The 20,439-nt window shown below is 41.3% G+C and overlaps 1 protein-coding gene across 4 annotated transcripts in view; it reads right to left on the bottom strand.

Moving 5' to 3' along the window:
- Nucleotides 1-19,622, bottom strand: part of LOC107221027 (teneurin-a) — a 504,979-nt gene extending 485,357 nt beyond the window's left edge. For all 4 annotated transcript variants that reach the window (XM_046742588.1, XM_046742591.1, XM_046742590.1 and 1 more), the window contains exon 1: nucleotides 18,620-19,622. The gene's annotated coding sequence lies outside the window, so the exon portion shown is untranslated. The remainder of the gene's footprint in view (nucleotides 1-18,619) is intronic.
- Nucleotides 19,623-20,439: the final 817 nt, after the last annotated feature.

Raw genomic sequence — 20,439 nt, forward strand, 5'->3', positions numbered from 1 at the left:
TCCCTCTCACCCTTCACCGTATTAGATATACATACACCGAGACGGTCTCCACCTGATTAAGGATGACACAAGTACATAGCCCGAAATACCACCGCCGTACACGAGCTTCGTCTCTATGAGATATTCTACTCGATTATCTGCCCGCTGCGGCTCCGTCCGTTAATATTTCGAAATCCCTTATTGTGGCAAAACTGTTGAACGTGGCCACGTGGTATCGTTGAATTTTTTGTTCAGAGATTATCGAGACATCGAAACCACTTCGACGTAACTTTCCTCTGCCTGTGAGAGTTTCGACAGCTTTCGCAATTAATTGCCTAATCGCGTTCGTACTTGGCTGACAAATATCGTTATATCTCCGAAGGCATAGATACGATTGCAACGAAATGTAGCCCAAGACTTGGCCAGACGTTGTAGCTATCGACAGAAAAACAAATTAATCAAAATCGGTTCGGTAACCTTTCAGTTATAATCGAACACAGGAACGGACGGACAGGAAGACGTCGAGTTTTATGACAAATATACAAAGTGTAGAGAAGAGAATATACGTGTTTTGTAAAGAATTTCATATCTTGATGCGGTGAATCGGTAAGAAAATGTAGCGAAAAAGTAACAATAGTAGTAATAATAAGGTATGTTTTTTATAAAATAAATAATACGTAGAATTCTTTCGAAGCTTGTGTAACACTATATTATCATAACAGTTTTATGGATTTTAACAAAGCACAATGTCGTCAAATTTCCTGCAGAAACGATATTTCACGAACGTTGAAAACAGGTAATATACATATACACAATGTTATATCACGAATAGTTTTCACGACTTTACATTGTTGATTAAACTATTTGAAAAAAAAAGTCCCGAATCGATGTAACGTCTGATTTTCGAAACGATTTTGTAGTTTCCAGTGTGTGCCTGTAAAATCATCCACGGGCGAATCGGCAAGTTAATTAGTCAGTCAGTTTACCTAGACTGAAAGTAATTAATTATGATTCCTTCAAATGCGTTCGTGAACATACCCTGAGAAATTCGCTGTATCAGATCAAGTGGAAATTATACTCGGGATGTTAACTGGCGCAAGATACGTGTATAAATAAATAGACAGACAGACAGACAGACAGTTAGATATATGGAGGGAAATACGTACCGCGATGCATTAAGAACACACACAAACACACTCACTCACACACAGAGGTGTAATCAGACTCCAGAACGAAGAGGAGACCCAAAAGACAATTTCGATTCTCTCCCCCAGAGTTGTGAAACGTAATTCAAAACTCCTTCTCTCCTATACGTCCCTCCGACTGTCTCTGTCTTACCGCCTGTCTGTCCCACCCCTGAAAACAGGGTGCGTGTATAATCTAATCCAAAGGTTAGACGATATATTCTCCGTCTGACGTACATATCGAACCGCGCGCTTACCTCTCGTGTCTCTGTTTACATATAAAACAACATCGGTGCCTAATGAATTGTATATTTTCCACTCGATAATGCCGTGAAACGGAGAGAGAACAAAAAAACCAATGAAAAAGATAATGGTGGGGAACAATAATAATTGCCGCGTGTATCGAGCAACGAGCAAGAGAATATCGAATGAAAAGTAAAAAGAGTTTGAAAAAATTAAAATACGACATATTCAGATACAATATGATGAATTAAAAATAACGAACGTAACTTGGAATGTTATTATGTATGTATACGCGATACACCCTCTGACCTGGATGCATTTGCATGACAATTTTCACTACCAATTAAGAAAACACCGAGTGAATTAAACAGGGTGTATAATGATCGGAGAAAGTCGCGTCATCGCGACAGCGACGAAGGCGTTGATTAAGCGATAATTAGTGCAGAGATATCCGCTCTGCACGGTACATCATATACACCTTCATATACACAATATAACACATAGACGTATGTAACACATAGATTTACGCGTACGGAATAACGAGATGCGTCTTGCGAGACGTCGAACCCCCGTCTGAATATCACTTTGACGAAGATCAGGAGCCGCCGCGGCGCCGCCAAGCTTGACACCCTAAATTATTCAATTATCGAATAACCTTTGAGAGGCGAAAAGTCAATTTCGCATACAGCACCGAATTACGTATTATAACATTCAAACGTGCCCCATTTATTATACATTATTATACACTCGTCAAAGGGAATTGAAAACGCTACGATACTTAACAATTATTGCGACTCGTTGCAAAAGCAATCACCTGCGAGTAGCGTGTAATAATTTGTTGGAGAGAAAAAAAAAGAAAAAAGGGCAGAACTAAATACTTCCATCGGAGCAACGATCGTTATTATTTGACTCCATGCATGCGTGTATCGTACACATACACCCGTAATTGACGACGTATGCATACGTATACTTGCGCAGTCCGGCAACTGCAGTGCAATAAACGTTCGGCGTTAAAAATAAAGGCAGGTCCGTTAACCGAGCGCATTCGAGCGATGATTATGGGTAGACATATACGTATAAACAACGCGGTAGTGATGATAAAAAATAAAATGAAAACAACACCAGAATCTCGTGTACATATATATATATATATATATATGTTGAGCTTATACAGTGCAACACGGCTGACAGAACTCGGAACTCCAGCGTTGATCTTTTTTGTAAGAGTTACCACTTTCTAGAATAGCGTAATATAAGATATTGTTTCATTCGCTACAACACATGTATTGTACACCATGGAATACACTTGAAAGAATTTTCTTCGTACGGATAAGAAACATGGACGACAAATTACAATAATCTACAGATTATCAGGGTTAGTTTACATCGGGTGTTGGATCTTAGGTGCTCGATGTATCCAAGGTCCGTAGATAGAGGAGAGTCTTCCAACGAGCAATTTAGCATAGAAACAAAAACGGCGATTGCTAAGTCTGTATCGTATGGTATGAAACCTACGCGCTACACGAAAATTGAAGACCTTTCCTTGCCGAATCGTCCGTCACCTGTTATTCCGAAAGCAGATAGAATTAAAATGTAAGTTTTGGGATGACCAAGGAATCAAAATGTTGATATAACATAGGGTCTCCTCCTCCTGAACGGTCAAAGAATGTTGTGTTTATATTCCGATCTGTTAATAATACAGTAATTGCTTCTGCTGAAACGGGAAGTGACGATAAAAGGACCTTGGACGCGTCCAGCGAAGCATCGTGAATGTACTCGACGCATTCACGTATCAGTATTAATTCCTAGTTTCGCAACCAGGTAGCTTTACGCGTATAAGAGAAACAAGCCAACCCGCCCCCGCCACTTTACGACGCACCAATTTATTAACATTTGAGTATAATTAATAGCGCCCGCTTAATTGGTTTATGCAATTCCGTGGATGAGCAACGGGAAATCACCGCAAGCTGCAGAGTGGAGATGTTACGGAAGCATCGGTGGGTAGGTGGGTGGATGAACGTACACTGATTCGGCATAAGCACGCGTATACGTACATGGCTCGCACCACCGACACTTTAATCCCGACCCCGCAATGCTGGACGTAACCGCATGCATGCACCGTGTGTGTAAAGGTGAGCCTCTGCATTCTACACAATTGCATAATACAGCTCGTCTGCTACGCCACCGTTATACGAGCTCTCCAGGCTGCGAGCTGCGAGCTGCGAGCTGCAATTACTGGGTGGCTGACATGTGTGTGTGTGTGTGTGTGTGTGTGTGTGCACCACGTGCACACCCGTAGGGTGAACCCTCGTTTCTACCTCCGCGCGTAACTTTGTTCGAGTTAACTACCGCCGCCGCCTTCTATTTCCTCAGCAACAATACTGTGCTTTAACGTTCCGTTACCGGGACTGGAAGCTGCGCTCTCGTGCATTCGCTGCCTGCGACAACCCTCGCGATGCAACGAACCTGTGCCCATCGCGTTTGCACGGTCCGGTTCGTCGGGGGTAAGTTTTGTTACGATGCGGAAGAAGAGAACCCCTGGATACGCGAAGCTTCGTCGACGTGTTGATAATAACGGGGTGAATTATGCGATAAAATCGTAATGGGTTCTGATAAACTCGACCGACCGAGCGTGGTATTACCATCGATCATCCCCTGGGAACTCGGAGTAAACTAATGCGAATGAATTTTAAAAACGTCGATGCCACGTGCAGGAATGTAAACTTTGAAACGGAAAAGTCCGCCGAGCGATTACTTGTCAACGCAACGTTGCGTGTATAACAATGCTAAATAGAAATTCACATCTTTCTCAACTGCGCGAAAATATTATTCAACCCATTCGTCACACATTTTTCAAAACTCAATATTTTGGCCGGAATTTTGATACGCGGGGGTTTTGGGGTCGCTGATCGCGAATCTGAAGTCAGGATTTGATAATTTTTAAATCCAAGATGGAGGATCCAACATGGCGGATGTAAAGCCGAAAAAACCGAATCAAAATTCAATGATTCTGATCGAAACTTGTTACTAGTCTGTTTTTGAGTTTATACGAAGTAAAAAATATGATTAAAATATTATAAATAAGCTGTGACAAAGCTTGTATAAGACGTGGAAATTTTTGAGATGGGTCGCCGAGTATCCTACTTTGACCGAGATGGTTAAAAAATGATTGATTACAGATGTTTGTTGTAAGTTATCTCTGTAAACAAAAAACATGGCTGTGCACTAGCAGAGATACAATTGCGCAGAGGCAGTGAGACAGAGACGGGCTGGCGTTATGGCAAAGGAGTTGAAAAATTATACCATAGCTTTGCCCGTAAGACGTTGAAAATCTGTATAACGGGCGCGGAAGTCGAGTCTAAATTGCGAAACTTTTCGTCAGTTGAGACGATTCGAGATGCTCGGATAAATCTTTAATTTTCCGGACCGTTATCTCTGGACTGAGGGGCGGGAGAGTAGAAAGTCGGCAGAGCCAAGTGACTCTGTACGAGTAAAACATGATGGCGTTTTCCAACACGCGGTAAGAAAAAAAAAAAAAAAAAAAAAATACGGAACAACGGGTGATTACGGCGTATACAAGTTTAAGGTGAAAAGAAAAAAAAACGTTTTTAAACTATGAAAAACTAAAATTTAGCTTCCTCAGGTATGTACGAAAATTTATGTATTTTAATGCTACTTACGTATGGATGTAATAAAAAAAAATAGGATGCGACTACTGGACAAATTTTTACACACGGCGCTTCTTTTTGCATGCTTTTGAATAAATAAGAACATCGATCAAAGTGCGTAAATGTCACGAACAAAAATTCAACTGCAATTTACGTATCAACGTACCTACAATAACATTGTCTAATAATATATTGTTTTTAACTGTATACCGTCGACCGGGTGAGAGTACAATACGTAGCATATCGTAGCTTCGCACGAGTGTATAAATTTTCCATACATCCATGCATCTAATATATTTCCTTCCACAAATTGGAAATATAAAAGCGTCGATCAATTTTACGGCGGTCTCCGACCATTTACCCATTATTTGTAGGCATGTGTCGTATATATACATACACGTACGCATTATATTTCACAATGAAATATTGTAATAATTTTACCCTCCGCCCGCCCCTCTCTAAATTGTTTCTATTTCTTTTTCAAACACTCCTCTTCTGCAACACACACACACACACACGTATAATATACAGTTATACGCGCATGTATAATATAGAGATATGCAGACGACAATACATCGCATATAATACGCATAGCCGCGGGGTCCGAGCGACCTTATCGGGCATAGGAATCTCCAATAATCCTAACATACCTATAGTTAGTTGTATTATGGCCATCGTACGAGAGCAAGCCTCCTGCCCGTGCCTGCTGGATATGGAGGTACATGGGTGCGGAATGGGGAACCGATTCCATCTAACAGTAGCTGCGGAAGGTAACCCCCCTTACCTCGTAGACATCGTACATACATACACCTCTGCGTACGTGCATGCGTGTATAACGCGGTATTAGGATATATAATAGGGATAATTCTCGTGATCCTTTGTTGCGCTCTAGTTATACAGTATTATACGCACACACACACACGCGTATAGGTTAGAGGCTTCAACGACGTCACGATGTCCAATTCGAAACGCGCGCGCACGCAGAGCAAATCTATATATTAAGTATAGATTACCATATATATATATATATATATACGTACCTTGTACCAATTACGCAATGGATTTGATATATGTACAAGTATACGTACATCTACGTAATATACCTTGTACGTATACCTACTCAGAGATGTGTTTATACATAGGTACAGGTGTGTGCGTATAATGCATACTGATTGGATTCATCCAGCTTAATAAACGTACACGCCCAGCTCTGTCTATCCTATGTATTATACGTATATGTATACATCGATCGTACATACGACGTAGATGTAGGACACATACATAATCCATGCAACACCACTACAGACTACAATACGTACACTGTTGACTGACTGCGACTGACTCGCATCGAATGACACGCGCACAGCACATCGGCGTTGAACCGTGTGACGGGATGTCGGAACAATTTAGTCATAAGCCACTTGAGTTCTCAGAACTTAGATTAATACCGCATCTTCTTCTTCCCCCCTCCCCACCCCCACCCCCCCTTCGCCCTTCGATCCTCCGCCTCACCCCCGTTTCCTCCAACTCCGTCCATTAGCGGGGCTGAGGATCCCGAAGAGGTAACGCACCCCCCCCCCCCCCCCTGCGCCGCGTGTGAATTAACAACTTTGTTTCGGTTCAGCTAATTACCTTTGCATTTTAACAACCTGCCCACCATCACCACCGCCACCACCGTCATAGTTGGCACGTACGACGTAACGCGACCTCTGCAACTTTTCATCATTATCAATCATGGTCTCTTCCGTTTCGTTGCCCCAACAATTTCTATTGTCAACAGTTTCGGACGCGTGACGAAACTTTTTGCGCAAAAAATTCAAATCTAAGTTGTATACCTGTGTATATGCATACCGATATGTGAGTATGTGAGTATGTATATATGCATATATATATATATATGTATATATATGCATATGGAAAGGCACGACTGTAAAAACATGCAGCTAGGTGAAAAAAAATTGACTGGTAAATGTTTACAGAATAAAGGTTGAGATAGAAAATTACGCATAACTGGATGGAAAATATATTGAAAATAGCTATATAGGGATAAGTTTTTCCTTCGGTTTGAACTCCAACAAAGCTGGGTATACGCTAAAGTTTATACACGAGTAAAATGTCGTGGGGAAAAAATCGGACGGAAAAGTTGCGGTGGCAGGGGTAGGCATAGCGAAAAAGAAACATTCCAAAAATGTATAACGTACAGACCAGAAAAAGAAAAAAAGGAAAACCGTCTCTGTAGTCTCTGCACTGAGTTAGTTATGAGCTGGAATATACTTTGGGACGACGGTATGTGTAAAGAAAAATGGAGAGACGACTGAGAGAGAGAGAAAGAGAGAGAGAGAGAGATAGAGATAAGTAACAAGTTACATTTCGTTACCTACGAGCATTCCGTGTCTCTATGCATACATATACATATATATATATATATATATATATATATACATATATATACGGTTTTGAATTATAGCTAACTTTGTTAATAGCTTCGCGTTTCTCCCCCAACACCGTGTAAAATTTCACCCCCTAACCTACCTTCTCATCCCCCGCGACTGACTTCCGTCCGAGGTAAAAAATACGAAACAACATGGTGATAACAAGGGCGCAGAGAACCGGAACCACAAATCATTGCAAAAAATTTTCGGGGTGCCGTGGTTGGCCTAAACTTTACGATCACCCCTCGCCGGATGCCATCGTCGATGGAATATTTTATACGTAATCCGCAGATATTTCCATGCTTCATTTATCGGAAAATTTTCGCACCGGTATAAGTATAATTATATACCGGATGCAAAGGACGAAAAATATCCATATATACGTATACGAATAAAGCGAGTGTGTAAATCTATGGTCGATAACATCCGGCTGTCTGGTTCATACTTTTTCATCATTTTTTCATACATTTTTACCTCTCACGATAATCTACAGTTGAATAAAATATATCTCGCGATTTATTCGTCAACTTTTAAATAAGACAAGCTTCGTGTAAACTACGGCAATTTATTTATAAACGAATGACATACGACGTCCTGATCTCGGTCAAAATTATTACTTAAGTAAGATTTTTTTTACAAGTTGCTAAATTTCTAATACCACGATTAACGAAAAATCAAACTATCCTACAAAACTGTACCTTCATGGACGAATGAGCAGTGGTTCAATTATTCCAACATCGACCGATTGAAATGGTCCGCGGAAAACCGACGTTAAGTTTTCACGATTCTGAAGTGAAATTGAAAATTACCTGGTCGGCAAAAAAAAAAAAAAAAAAAAAACCCTCAACTTCAATTATACAGGTATGTACAATTTATCAGAGAAACTCTAACAAACGCGAAAATTTGAAACCACCTTTCGAACCAGGTAGACAAATATTATTATACAATCCAATTTTCATCCCTTCCATTAAAATTTATAAAAAAAAAATTAAACGAATAAAAACAGATGATAAAGCCGACATTTCTTGACACAAAGATAGCCAGTAATTTTCATTACTCGTCGTCTAATCAACCATTCCGAATGTTCGCGACTGCGGTTGACATTCCACCTACAAGTTACAGTGAGTACACATAGTTATATGTGTAAAAGGTACCGACACCCACGTCGTATGACTTATATACGTAATATATATAAAACGGGTATCTCTCTCTACCTTCGCTCACTTTTCCCCTACTTGAATAATTCTGTTTTATTATTTAATCTTTCCCCTGGGTTTGATTTTACTTGTACCTGCCTTAACCGCAAAAATATGTTCCGCACATCCCGTTTCTCAGTTCCCTTGGAATGTCCCAATTATACACCGTATTCTCATCCAACTAGCGAATTTCAACAGCAGAAAAAAAAGACTAACAAAGTCGAGAGAAATTAGTAATCGAAAGAACGAAACGATCAAGACAAAAACTTCTCCGTCCCCATCGACAAACGACAAGTGATTTCACATAAACGTCAACTTGAAAGTATATATATATATATATATATGTAATCGTTTCAATTGACGCCACGAATATAAATAATATAACAAAATCGGGAAAAATGAAAAATCGTGATTTTCAGTAACGGTCAACCCTCTGCTTACGGGACGTTGGAACCATGGATGCAAAATACGTCGAGTGACACACAGGCGCATGAAAAAGAGGAGGAGAAAGAGGAGGGATGAATGCATGCAGGCGATAGAAGAGGAGGAGGAGGGCTGATGCAAAGTAGCCGGGCGCTTATCGCTGCCGTACTTGGTACAGGGGGTGATCCATTCCAGGGTAGGAAGTCGGTTCTCACTTCTCCGTTTCCAAGAGTCTCGATAGGTACAACGTGCATCGTACACGGATGAATACACGTACAAAGGACACAACCGAACCCTGCACGTGATCGAAACGAGCGCACCGAACTGCAGGCCTAGGCCAACCACGACCTACATCATCCCCACATCCACACGGCGTACATGCTGCCCTAAGATTTATGACCGAACAACGACTCGAGCGAGCACACCTTCAACCGCGCATACGTGTATGGATGTACGTACCTGCTGTGTCATACTGCATATGCAGCAGCAGCAGCAGCAGCACGAACACAAACACAAAGACACAAACACACGTCGTGTGAGTCTTTCAGCGTGGTTGGCATCCTCGTGATATCGCGAACCGGACACACTAAACAATACGAAACACGTCCAAAAGCAGCGAGATAAGCGCCCTGAAATACGTCCTAGTCGGCGACTTGTACACGCGGTGTGTATAACTTATTCGTTGTGTCCTGCCGAACGATACTTTCGCAGGGTATGGCGTAACATACGTGAAGAATAAATAAAAATTTGACGAAAAGAAAGAAACCAAAACAACGATAACACGTGTGGCAAAGAACCAGGCTAAAGTTGGCGGTCAGAATTAGAATGCTCGATCGGATAAAGTAGTGAAATCAGAAAATTTAAATTTTGTCAAATATCTTGAACCCCCCCCCCCAAACACTTTTATACAATTATGGGGATAAAACTGAATTTCATTATGCTAGTTACAAAAAGAAATTAAATTCTCAAGAATACGTTTCGATTTTATTTTTAATTTTTATTTTTTTTTTTTTTGGATGCTAAGCGAAAAATCTGAGTAATAAATCTGCCGGTATACATATAACTAAATATCCTCGCGATGTGTTAAAACTTGACACTTCTTATATTTTTCCTCCAACATTCGAAATACTCCACATGGTGTGACATACAGTTTGTGACATTTTGCGTAATCGTCGCGACGTAAACTTGCCGAAAGCTTCTCGGCGAACGAACTCACCCGAATGCAGATTGATCTCGAAATTCTGAACTACGTATAATTAAAAATCCATAAACGCGTTAAACAGATATCATCCCCCCCCGCCCCGTTTTCACACAAGTTGGGGTTGAAAATATTCGTTCGACGTCGCGGTGCGTTATGCCTACGTAGAGTTATGCGGGGTATACGAATGGTGGGGAATTATCATAAATTTCATAAACCGGAAGAGCGCAAAGTTGAGAAAGGGTACACCTAAAGGTGAGGTAGAGAGATAAAAAAAATAAAAAAAAAACATAAAAAATAAGCAAAACGCGCAAAACGATTTGAGGTGCAAGGAGAACGAAAAAAAAACCAGAAGTGGAAGGAGACGCGTGGGGAAAAAAAATTGCCGAAAATTGCAGGGCGCTAATATTGCTAATATCCCGAACTAGCAATCGATCCTCATCATCCTCTCTCTCTCTCTCTCTCTCGCTGTTGCCGCTACCGCAGCGTAATTTCTACACGATTTTTCCGGGCAAACTGGACAATCGTGAAGCGTTCACGCGCTTTTTTTAGAGACTCGATATTACCTTGTACGATACGCCTGAATGTGCGCGCGCGCGCGCGCGTGTGTGTGTGTGTGACAAGGTATAATAGCGTCAAGTAGTACAGAACGATGCCGAGATAAGAGACAATAAATCTCAAGTGAATAACAGCTACCCTCACCGTGCTGCCTCAGCCATAAAACGTGTACGTATAATACATACCTTTATACATTACAGGCAACCCCAGAGACTCTCTTTCTCGCTTTGATACGAGATTAAACGCGTGGCCCTTTTCTTCTTTTCCGCTTTCGGGTTTGTTATTGGACAAAAATCAAACCGCGGCGAGATACGAGGAAAACGGAATCATTCGTCAAAGATCACACGCAGTAATCACGCATTTGTAAATGATATGTCGAATTGTACATACAGGCTGAGAATGAGAATGAGAAGAATCGTCAAACCAAAACCCCTTCGTCATGGGTATTAAAATCATTACTTATACACGCGAAAGAAGAAAAAAACAAAAAACACTATTCGAATTTCATCAGCATAAAATGCAAATCCTTCTTAAAAGTATCGTATATTTCTACGTAGCATGTAGCTAGAAATTCGTTCGCAAAATGTTATACGGTATATGGAGAAACGTACTTTGCAATGGGATGGGAAATTTTTTTTTTTCCCAAGAAAATGAAATCCTGCCGCGATGTAGGTATAACGTATAGGTGGTATACCATTCGGATATAAAAGCATCGCGCAATCCCAGCTTTCTCTTTCTATTTCACTTTCTCATTTTTATACGTCTTCGCTTTCTCACAGCCTCTCTCCTTCTCTAGTTCGCAACGTTTGTCCGTATAACCGATGCCGCTGTGTGGTAATCCTCTCGGTCTCAACGATCCCGCGATATCAACTCGGTCGCGACGTACTTACATCGTATAAGACGAAATTGGAATAGAACGGACGTCTTTCGTGTGCCCGTATAATAATACATGTATTACAGCTTTCAGATCGCTCCGCTGCAGTTTCGTGCCGTAAATGTTTTTCCCCGTTCCCTCGCTTTTACGCGTTCAACGGACGTGAGTAACCTGCGAGTCGTACCGCAGGTAATATAGATTCACGCAGGGATATAGAAAAGTAAGAGGGTGTCGTGTGATAAATGTAATGAAAAAAAATATAAAAAGGACAAAAACGAACGATTGAATGTAAAAATGAGAATAAAAGTAGATCGTATATACGTCGTGCCTGTAATATATGGGACAGTCATGGTGTCTGGTAAAAAAATCCCTGACAAATTCCAGAACGTTTTCAGGTTATTCAAGGACATTGGAAACAGAAGATTTCCATGTGACAGGAAAAATTCAACGACAGTTTTCAGGACTTTTAAAAGACGAAGCAAAATTCAAGGAAATTTCTACGTGATCCGTCTGCAGACTTTTTATACTTTTGCAATAAAGAGAGAACCTCCTCAGCCACGTCGGGCGAATTTTTTTGCGCTGGCTGTTTTTCAAACATAATATTATTTCAAAACGACCAAGACGTTGCGTTGCAGCAAATTTACACAACGTTTAATTTTCCTCTTTGCCTAAGATCGAAAATCTCATTCTAGGATAAACACCCGATTATAGAATACGAATGCGTCACAGGAAACGAGACGTAAACTTTTGCTATACATATAATGCAATCAAAAAGTCTAGAGACACTTTCGGAGCAACCTAAAAAAAAATCTGCAAAATAAAAACGGTACAAATCGTCGAAAATTTTCAACTAAGTAAAATGATATTAAGCGTTTGTAAAACCGTCCAAAGGTACGAAAGAAGCGAATTGATATTCCGTTCGAACCGAGTAGGCACTCCGTACATCGTACAACGTATGGAACACGGTTTTCCGCATTTGCCGCGTTAAATTATCGTGGCTTTCAACAACAAGTTGTCGGATGAAAATGAGAAAAAGTACAAGGTACGCGGGTATATGAAAGGGGTAATAAAGTCGATGGCTTTGACGCAGGTATACTTTCGCGGTAGAAATACGATGAAAAACTTTGCTTTCATATTGTTTTAATCACAGTCGATATGACGACCGCAGACCGCGTCGCGTCCTCCGCAGGAAATGGCTTTTCCCCGCATTCACATCACACGAACATCGCCCCGACCGACTCGCGTTCGCTATTTTCAAAGTAATGAGATTTTTTTTTTCATTTCTATTTTTCATCTCTCTTTCTTTCTTTTACATGTTGAAAATTTTAAACCCTCGAGGAGCGAGCAGACCTCGTCGGTTTTGAACAAACTTTCAATTCGTTCACTGATCATATTACATACAAAAATGTTTCCCGCTAATTGGATATTCCTGTCGCATACGTATACTACACACACGTGAGACGAATTGGCGAGGGTGTGTTTTAATTTTTCCCTTTCTCTTTCGTTTTTTTTTTCTATTTTTTTTTTTTTGTGCGAGAAAAAGAGAAAAAAATAAAAACGTACGTCAGAAAACAATTAGACATAAATATTTTTCACACGGTATGATAATCTCGTAGAATTTTACGGTATTTATTTACTTAGCGTTATTGAACGAAAAAGAAAACTGAAAGCTCGCCGATCGCGGCACGATTATGTCATCTTCGGACAGTAATCATTCTCCGGGAAACGAGTGTTAAATAAAATAATGAAAATCCCTGTGTTGACAAAGTATAATTACACTTTACATTGTTTCAGGGCTATTCGACCGGGCTCGCATTGGTTAATTGTAGCGATTTTTAAAAAAGTTCAGAGCACGCAAAGAGAGGACAAAGAGAATCACGATACTCCGTGAAAAGTGTACACCTACATAGGTGTATGTAGAATAGTGCAGCAGCCAGTGTCGACGCTTGACAACCTGGCGAATGCGAGCTTAAAGATAACGTCGCAAAAGCCGAGCGTCGAGTAGAGTAATTTAAACGAACCCGGTGTGTGCGCAATTTGCTCGCCTCGTTATTTTCTTTATTCTCTACTTGGTGAAAGAGACGGAAAGAGGGAGAGAGAGAGAGGCGCGTGAAGAGAAGGAGAGAAAAAAAACACAAATCCCTTGGGTCTCATTTTTGCATTGAATGACACGTACAACGGTAAGTAAGTCATAGTCGTAAATAACCAGCTACTGTAGTTGGAAAATTGTGCGACAATAATTTTTTTCGAGACGCTATAAAACGGTCGGATATCTTATTCTCCTAAATTAAAAGTTCGTATTAAATTATAACTATTTTATCAGATTGAATTAACGATGAAAAAGTCGTCGGATAGATTTCTCAAGCATCGACAGGAGACTCGATATTGCAAGCGTGAATCTTCTTCGTGACATATATTGATATCATGATTGATGTAAGCAATGAAATACATTTTTAATAGTGAAAAACCAACTGAGCGCGATTTTTCACGTAACGTAGAACGATCATCTTTTGACAGAACTTTTCATATGACCTAAATAAACTTTTTAGGAGATTCCATAGTGGAAAATCGCATATTATTTTTTCTGAAACACCTTGATATACTGTACTAATATATGCGGGAGTATAATTATTATAGATGGCGGGGTTCTGAGGTCAGTCTTTATAGATGCGCGACACGATGTTTTTTTTTTTTTCCTTTGCCGTGCAGTTTTTTTTTTCCCCTACTTTCAGAAAATTACAGGCCATTACACCGACGACGACCGTCAATCTTCGGCTTGATTTCACTTATTTCCCTCCTTCCTACGCAAATTGAATTTTCTTTCCACCCCCATCCTTTCTCCCGGCAAAGCACATCATTTATTCCAGGGACACTATTGTAATATAGCTATCCGCAAATTACCACGATTACCGTTTTACGTATACGAATACAGGTAAACAGCGAGTAATTTTTTATACACAGTATGATAAATTTACTACTCACGGGCATCAATTTTCCAAGCTTTTCCAATAACCGTGGCCACTGCTGTACTTATTCCGTCCGAAAGAATGAAAAAATAAAAACTTCAAAGCCTTTTTCGAGGTCACGTGCGTCTAACAAGTGCCGGGTAAAACTTGACGGCAAGCCCCCCCCCCACACACTCAAAAAGTACTCGCCTGAACTCACAGGTTTCGATCCACATCTCGAAGATAAGTCACGTTATTTGAAATTCGTTTGTAAAAGATATCTTGTATACCAAACCTTGCCGTACAGACTATAACTATAAGAAACAAAAGGCCTGCAGCTGTCAGAGAAATTAAAGCTTCAAGTCGTGGGTAAAACAGTACTTTTTTCCCCCGTATTTCGTTTACTGATTTTGAAAGAACGCGATCATCGATTCTCAGTAACTTATTATTTCAGGTAAAATCACCGCGCGGTTCGTACTTTTGTTATACTTTGAATGTAATATTAAACGGGCGAAAAATAAAGAAAAAAAAACAATTCACCCGCGGACGATCGTTAAACGGTGGATTAACCATCGACCATTACCGAAAGTAAACGGAAATGATTGAAAGGTAAAATTAACGGTAGAATAAAATGATAAATCTACCTTTCCAACACCCTTACAGACGTCTCTGAAAATATTATAAGGCACCCTGTACGTACAAACGTCGTTTCTCACTACCCTCGACTGACTGACCGACTGCCTGTCATAACCCCTGCTGCATGCTTCGTTAATTACACCGCGTAGCGTGCCGCGAGCTTGCGACTTTGTTGTTTTATACGTGGCGCATGTACGTGAATACCCTAAACATAGCGCACTCGCTCAGAGCCCGACAATGGTAGGTGAAAAAAGAGGGAGAGAGAACGAAAGTTTCGATTTTTAAATTTATCTATAAATTTGTATTTCATCAAGAAAAAAGATGAAATTTTTCACATACCTGACTCCCTAAGCTTTCCGGAGACAAAGGGGAAATCAGAAATAGTTTTCTTTCTTGCCGGTATTCCCTTTTCAAATAATAGTTTTGAGAGAGTGAAGAGGAGAAGATTCACAAAGATCATTCCGCGACAGCTTTGAATTCGGGTATAATTTGCGGACTGAATGAGAGAGAAAAGGGAGGATGGTAACAGCGGTAAACAGATTATTTAGCGCAATTTTCTTTGTCACTTGATTCAGTGGCTGGTGTATAAGCGGGATCAAGCCCTCTCGACCCGTGCTGCACTCGTCTCGTGCGGCGTGTATAGGATGTATTATGTAATGCGCGGAGGTCAAAGAGAACGCGCCCTCCGCTCTTTGTCCGAGAGCGAGCTTTCCTTTTTGTCGTTGAAACGTAACAACTGACCGTATAATTTTGCTCCCCGTTCCCGTCGCCATTGTCATTGCGTTACAACCGTGCGCGCGTGTGCGTGAAAGAAAAAACGCGCCGAGAGGTGTCAGCCGGGTATTACAAACGTGGCAATAACGTCGACGTTATCGCATCGACGGATAAGAAAGGAATTAGTCATTTTCGAAACAAATCGCGTCGTGTTTCTTCTCGGATAAACAAGAGCGACGATGATCGAAAAGCTCTGCCGCCAACAATGATAAAACCTGCCCGAAGCTGTTACGCAGATATTAAAGGCCGGGCGACGAGGAACGAACCGCGTTAAGCGCATCATTAAAATTAATGGATATTGGATAGTGGCGAGGGAATGAAGAAAGGATGGAACCGACCGCCGACGATGCAATGGCCCGAAAGAATCGGAGAAGGAGGCGCTAGGCGGCGTTGTCGGGGTGGTTAATTCGACTCGGGGAAGAAAACAGCCGGCGTGCCGTTTATTGCGCGATTCGAGGAACAGACTCCAACAGGTTACAATATTATTACTGTAGGTACACGAACGTGCGGCGCGAGCTTAATTCGCATTTTGCGCAGTGCAGCTCGGCGTGCGAAAAATCGAATCCGAATTTTCGGCTCCGGCGGGCGCGCCGAGTCTACGTTTTCTACGCTCAATCGCCTTGTTATAATCAAATTACACGCCCCTGGAGACGAGCTATTCGAGCGCGTAACGAGACCCCCTGCATGAAATGTTGCCGGGGCGTGAAAACGCCACAACGCAACGCCGAGCGAAGCTCGTTCCGATCCTTGCGGTCTTCGTAACTCTGCCTCTCGTCCATCCGCAGACTGTTCGAATGCAATTATATCCGTTGCAAAATCCCTGAAATCCCTGAAATTGATACGAAATTTTTCACGAATAGACAAAGGATTTTAAGTAACCTTCAGACTTTGTTGTACGAAATCTAGGCACGCTTGTGTATTTAGGGCGTTTAAGAAAGAAATTATTTGCCATCTCCGAAAAAGTTTATTCAGGTTGAAGGAAAAGATCTGTCAAAAAATGAGCGTTCTACGTTATGTGGAAGATCGTGGCTCGGTCGATTTTAAACTTTTATATATTTTATTAAATTTATGAAGTATCGTGGATAAATTTTTTTTTTTTATAACCAGTACTAATCGTAATATCAATTTACGTAACAAAGATGAATTTTTCATCAACAATTTAATCTCGTAAAATAGTTGTAATTTAGTATGAACTTTTAATTTACGAGAATAAGATTCCCGTGTGATACATTGTTGCGTTATGGATCGTGAGATTTGGGTTGAATATAAATGCCAGGATGGAAATAATAATCGATATGCTATAACGTGTTTCTTCAAAAATTCACAAAAATGTGAAAAAAGTGAAAAATCAAACGAGCGCGATCTTCCACATAACGTAGAACACGCTCAACTTTTCACAGAATATTTCTTTTGACCTGAACAATCATTTTAGGGGGCACCACGGTGGAAAATCATAAACACCCTAATGTGCATACTCAAGGCACGGGGAAAAGTGTATAAGGCGTAAGTTAGTAGCGTTATTGTAACGATTAGCGTGTCGGAAAAATCGTTTTTCCACAATTGCAGAACGTCTGAACTTCAGTAAATCATAGTAAGGCAAAAAGTACTCATATTTTGAAAACTTAACTACTTCAAAGTCACTATAACCTCGCAAAATAGTGATTTCTCCCCCCAACGTTTCGTTACTAACATCAGCCTCATAAAAGTGTAGGTAATGCGTAATCGCGAGTTGATCAGGAATTCTGCGAGAAAAACACCGCCGGTGATTTGTGCATAAATCAAACATTGCGCTAACCACTCATAGAAGATCGATACAAAGGTGACCTTCCAGTGACTAATGCGAAGACTTGTTTTTATTTTTCAGCACCAACGAAGGTTTGCCACAGACGCTGAGATCAGCGTAAATCGGAACAAACAAAGGTCCTCTGCGCGAAAACCACAGCGTAAGCAGGGACGGTTTTTATTCCCGAAATTAGTTTCTTTTTGTGTGGGTTTTAGTGTTTTTTTTTTTTTTTTCTTTTGGAAGTTTTCCTTTTGTCACAAAATTTTCAAGGGTGCTGACTCACCCGTTGAAAAACTTTTGAAACTTGGAAAGGTTTCCGCGCAGCGAGTGGGTAAAATTTTCGTCACACAACAAAGTGCGACAGTTTATGAAAAAAGTAATGTTCATTTCGCATCGTGGTGAACGACGCTGTGGTTTTTCATTATCGCTGCGAAAATTGCATCGCACGCGTGTTCTCGGGATTCGTTGCGTCTCGAGAACGAACGACCACGTGCTCAGGAGCCAACGATAAACGACACTCGTTATAATTGTGACGTAGGTTGGTGCGCAAAATGTTGCTCGGTAGTTTTGTCCTCTGGAATCGATTGGTACTTGATAAAAAAAAAAAAAAAAAGTGTCGTGATACCTTTTTCGGGATTGTTGGATCGATATTGTTAACGAAGAAACATGAAAAAGGATGAAATGAAAGGTGAGTAATTTGAATACAATGTACAACAAATGTCTTACCTTAATTCGATCCCTTGATTCCGTTTATCATTAATGCTGACAATGACGTCACGGGGATACGGCTGAATCGCAGTCTTATCACCGTCACACTTTGTGGAAGTCACTTTGCTACACTTTATTTTACAACCGGGAGTAATTATATGCAGCTAGATCGACTAATATCGTAAGTGGGAAAAAGTAAAACTTTTTTCCAACGAGCGAGACAAATTTGTCCTTCGAAGCGAGTCGAGCTGCAGTTTTTACCGATGTATGATCAATTTTTTTAATTCCGTAGATATAGAGTCCATTCGACACGCTGCACGTTTGCAAATTTGATCAAACACGACGTATTTCACACAGGTTCAACAATATTTTTATAATAATTTACTTGCCTAAGTTTTACCACACTGATATAATTATTATACTATATATTTGTTTTTATACCGACTGTTATTTTAAAAAAGAAACACCACGATTATATCACTCTCTAAACATCGAACGACGCCTGATCAATTACCGTTACTACCGTATTATTCCGGCCTAGTTTCATCCGCGCGCGTCAGAAGAAACACACGATATATCGTTGGCGTAAATACACGCTTTGACATTCACAACAACGAAACACACACAACAACGCGTCGGCAGAGAACAGACCGGGAGGGTTATAAGAAACCAGCTCGAAAACTATCCCGAATCCTCCCCTCTATCATTCCTGGAAAGTAAAGGGTTTCGACTCCCGCCCTTAATCTCGACCCCTAAAACTCGGCGTTCATCACCCACTTCCCACGCTCTCTCTCTCTCTCTCTCTCTCTCTCCTGCAAGTATTTACCCCGATCAGGTACGAGCGGGCATGCCGATATCCCGATCGACAATCCCCGACTGTTTCGCCGTTCGGGTTTGAGGGGGAGGATGTAGGCTGAATCTACGCGGGGTCGAGGCGAGCGGCGACTCTCGACTCTACGTGACAGTGCGGCTCGATGTGCGTTCGGTATTGCAATGCGGACGCGCTCCTTGGCTCGCGAAGAGTAACTGACGGGGCGTCGCGACCCGGAGAGAGTGCCTCGCGTCTGCGCGCAACATCGAAAGCTCGGAAGCTCGGAAGCTCGCCGCGAGGAGAGAGAGACGTCAGGCTCCTCTATCTCGCTGCCGCTGCCGCTGCCGCTGCCGCGCCGCGCGTGAGTGCGTGTAGTGAGAGAGTGCCTGCGTGTCTCGCTTTCTTACGCGCCGTCCGTCCGACTCTCCTCGAGCGAGTGATGACGGTCCGAGCTGGTCGGACGGACGCGGCTGCTCTGTTTACTACTGAAACGGCCGACCCGACACCGAGACCGACTACTTGCCGCGTTGCGGGCTGTCTTGATGCGCTTTGTTCGGAGTCGTTTTAGGAGGCGTTCGTATACGTATCACGTAATTACGGCTGAGGAGCTACGGAAATTATGACGTCGTATGGAAAAAGCTAAATAATAAATAAAAAAATTCTTTCGATAAAATTACATAAATAAATAAAACTTGCGTAAGTATTTGATGTGAAAATTTCGAGCGTAAAATACAGTTTCTGTAATGCGTATACTTCCTTTTATTGTGCTAGTCTTGAAAATTTTTAGCCCAAAAATTCTATCACACACCCGAATAGGAAGAAGATGGGGGGAATTTGTCTTATGCAATTTGGCGGAAGGAGGGGGGGAGGGGGGGGGGGGGAGGCTTCTAAGCTGACAAAATATGACAAAAGAGGAAGAAGTGGGCAAGAACCCTCAAAATTCTACGACGTAATTCATGGACGCCCCTTAGACTTCAAGGACAAACCGATGAGAACGATCAACTGATAACAGACGAGTTTGGATGCA

This window comes from Neodiprion lecontei, chromosome 6 (assembly GCF_021901455.1).
Source record: "Neodiprion lecontei isolate iyNeoLeco1 chromosome 6, iyNeoLeco1.1, whole genome shotgun sequence".
Lineage (NCBI taxonomy): Eukaryota > Metazoa > Arthropoda > Insecta > Hymenoptera > Diprionidae > Neodiprion > Neodiprion lecontei.